This window comes from Castor canadensis, chromosome 5, assembly GCF_047511655.1.
Source record: "Castor canadensis chromosome 5, mCasCan1.hap1v2, whole genome shotgun sequence".
Classification (NCBI taxonomy): domain Eukaryota; kingdom Metazoa; phylum Chordata; class Mammalia; order Rodentia; family Castoridae; genus Castor; species Castor canadensis.
Window position 1 is genome coordinate 79,464,101 of NC_133390.1, and position 3,949 is coordinate 79,468,049.

Here is a 3,949-nt window from a genome sequence, read left to right on the forward strand (position 1 = left end):
CATTGCTAATAACTTTCTCAAGGTTATTCTGAGTGTCAAGTCAGGAAAAATAAGTATAATACTTAATGCAACACCTGATGCATAGTTAGTCTCAATAAATAGCAGAATTATATTTTTATAAATATTATCCTTCTATATGAGAATATATATAACATATATTACTAGGCTCTGGCAAGTTGAAAATGTAAATGAGGGTCTCTTCCTTCAAAGAGAAGAATGAAATGGCACAAAAACAGCTATCAAAGAAATAAAAAAGAATGCGACTCAGGTTACTTCAGAGGCACCTGCACACCCATGTTTATTGCAGCACTATTCACAATAGCCAAGTTATGGAAACAGCCAAGATGCCCCATTACTGATGAATGGATTAAGTAAATGTAGTATTTATACACAATGGAATTTTATGCAGCCATGAAGAAGAACGAAATGTTATCATTCGCTGGTAAATGGATGGAATTGGAGAACATCATCCTGAGTGAAGTTAGCCTGGCCCAAAAGACCAAAAATCATATGTTCTCCCTCATATGCAGACATTAGATCAAGGGCAAACACAGAAAAGAGATTTGACTTTGATCACATGATAAAGCAAGAGCACACAAGGGAGGGGTGAGGATAGGTAAAACACCTAAAAAACTAGCTAGCATTTGTTGCCCTCAAAGCAGAGAAACTAAAGCAGATACTTTAAAGCAACTGAGGCCAATAGAAGAAGGTGCCAGGAACTAGAGAAAAGGTTAGATCAAGAAGAATTAACCTAGAAGGTAACACACACGCACAGGAAATTAATGTGAGTCAACTCCCTGTATAGCTATCCTTATTTCAACCAGCAAAAACACTTGGTCCTTCCTATTATTGCTTATACTCTCTCTTCAACAAAATTAGAGATAAGGGCAAAATAGTTTCTGACGGGTATCGAGAGGGTTGGGGGTAAAGGGAGGGAGTGGGGCGGGGGAAGGGGGGAGAAATGACCCAAACATTGTATGCATATATGAATAAAATAAAAATTAAAAAAAAGAGTGCCCAGAGCTATTTTCAAGCTGTGTATTCTAAAGTGTATCATGAATATAGTGTACCCCCATAACCTCCCAACAGCACTGGTTTTGAATATTTTAAAATGATATTAAAATGCATATATTGTGTTTAAGTATTAAATGAGACATTTTGTATCTCAGTACTTTAAAATTCAATATAAGTAGAGTAGGTTTATTATTATTATTATCCTAATTAAGCCTAGTGGTGAGAGAGGAAAGTAAATATACGACACCAGATGTAATTGCTTAATAGTGGTCATAAAAATTCCAATATTTCCCTGACTCCCATTAGATCTCATCCTAAACACTGACGTTCTATCATGAATCATATATAATGAAATTGCAGTATTTTATAGCCATTACCTGATATTTTCTTTAACTTTTTTAAATTGACAAATAAAAAAAGTTTGTGTACTATGATGCATACCATAATGTTTTAATATATGCATGTTTATAATGTATAACCCAATGTCTTAACATATGCATATAATATGGAATGGCTAAAAGAAGATAATTCTGAAGTTTTCAATAACTATATTTAGTTTTTTACTGCTACATTATCACTTTCATATTAGTATATGAAAGTAGTGTTTTAGCTGTGATAATTTTTCATTGAAAATCCAATATAATTTTAGTTGTACATGCAATTGTAAGAGTAACACAGAAAGATCATGAGTTACCTTTACTTAATTTCTTTCATGGTACACTTATCCAAAATTATAATACAATATTGCAACCAAGAAGTTGACCTTAGTACACATACTACTATAACTCAGATTTCCCGTTTGACTTGAACTCATTAGTGTGTGTGCATCTTCAGTGCAATATGTTGTTATAACAAATACTTGTGTGTGTCCCACAGTTTGTTATTCATTCAACTATTAGAACATCCATAATGTTTCTAGTGCTTGACTGCCACAACCAGACAGCTATGCATGCTCGTGAACACATTTTTACACAAGAATAGTTTTCATTTTTCTGGGATAATGCCTAAGAATATAATTTCTAGCTACATGGCAGTTTTGTACACTTATTTTCTTTTCCATACTGTTTTTCTACAGAGGCTGTTATTCCACCAGCAATATATGGGATTGGTGGGTAGTGATAGGTCACGTTTTTAACTTATATTCTCCTAGTGGCTGTTGATATTTATTCTAGACCCTGTTTTTATTGTGCATATTTCATCTGTGGATTCTATTCTTTGCAGTTTAGATATGGATCCTTATCAGATAAGCCAGATTTGTGGCTTGAAGATATTTTCCCCCATTCTATAGCTTTCTTTATAATCTCTTAATATGTTCTTTCACAAAAAAGTTTTTAATTTTTGTTAAAGTCTAATTTAACAAAAATTCATTCTATGGTTCATGTGTTCATTGTATCAAGCCTAGCACTGGATCCTGAAGGTTTTCTCCTATTTTTCTAAAAGATTTAATAGTTTTACATTTTTAACATTTCCAAAGGCTTTTATTGATCACCTGTAGTTACAGGCATACACCAGATACAGCATTAGCAAAAGTTCCTGTTTGCAGAGCATAATGTTTTCCATGACAAACTTGTCTTTACTTGTCTGCTTCTTTCTCCCTTTGATGTTTCTCTCCCAACTCTGTAGCACAATAATCAGATGAATCTGTTTTACTGGTTACATAGATCTAAACAATGAAAAGGAACTATTTCATCAAAAGAAAACTCTCAAATACAGTATTAGTCAGATGTCACTACTAACTTCCCAGAGGCTCATGTCCTTTTCATCTTCAGATTACTCCCCATTTTACCAAGGAGGAGGAAATAAGTCCAAAGAGAATTCACTCCTATTTGAAACCAGCCCTCCAACTATATGCCAGACTGCAATGCTGTGAGGCCAGCATCAATATCACTTTCCTTCTTTTTACAACCACCAAGACCAGTGTTCAGATTCAATAGAAAAGGGAACCAGAGGGTTATAGTTTTTTAAGTGCATGATCCACCTTGTTCTATTTTCTTTGTAAGGTGTAAGACAGGTTAGCATTCCATTTTTCTCTTCTGTGTATCCTATTTCTCCAATAATGTTTGTTAAAAGGCTGTTCTTACTCCATTGATCTACTTTTCCAACCTGTCAAAATTATTTTGAGCACATTTGTGTGGACATGTTCCTTGGTTTTCTATTCTGGTCCACTGATCTATCTGTGTAGTTCTGTGCCAGTACCACATTGTCATGGTTATTGCAGCTTAAGTAGATTTAATCTGGATAGAGTGATTGCAACCTGTATGTCATCAATCCATTCTCTTTCCTTCACTTTTTTTCTTTTCCTTCGCCTCCCATCCCTTTTCATCTTTCCAGCTTCTGTCTTTCTCTGACTCTTTCCCTTTTCCTTTTTTTCTAATTTTGAGTGATAGAACTTCTATTGCTTTGTTAAATAAGAATGTATATGTAGACATCTTTACCATCATCCTTATCTTAGGGGAAAATCTTTCCACTGTTTTTAAATGTTTCAGTATGTTGTTAGCTGAAGATTCCTGGGAAGGTTTTGGTTTTTATTTTTTTAATCACGAGTAGAGTTTAGTTTTTGTTAAACATTTTTCTATGTTGACATATAGATATGCTTTTAATATTGATATATAGATATGCTTTGCCTTTTTATGCCTGTTGATGTGATCAACTACATCATTGTTTTTTCTAAGGTTTGTATACACAGATTTGTAAACCAGAAAAGTACTACTTTGCCATATATAGCTCTTTTTATGTAAGTAGTATGTTTGCTAATATTTTATTGGTGACTTGTATTTCTAAATTCATGAGCGATACCAGTCTCTCTTCTCTCTTCTGTCTCCTCTCTTCTCTCTTTCTGCATTTGGTTTCAAACCAATACTGGGAGGGAATGTATTTTTAAATTTTTGGTTGATTCTTCAATGAAACCATCTAGAACTAAAGAATTCTTCTTCAG

At 33.7% G+C, this 3,949-nt stretch overlaps 1 non-coding gene across 1 annotated transcript; it reads right to left on the reverse strand.

Moving 5' to 3' along the window:
• Nucleotides 1–2,834: 2,834 nt before the first annotated feature.
• On the reverse strand, nucleotides 2,835–2,966 carry LOC141423721 (small nucleolar RNA SNORA61). The gene has a single exon (XR_012448541.1). It is a non-coding gene; the product is annotated as a small nucleolar RNA SNORA61 (small nucleolar RNA).
• Nucleotides 2,967–3,949: the final 983 nt, after the last annotated feature.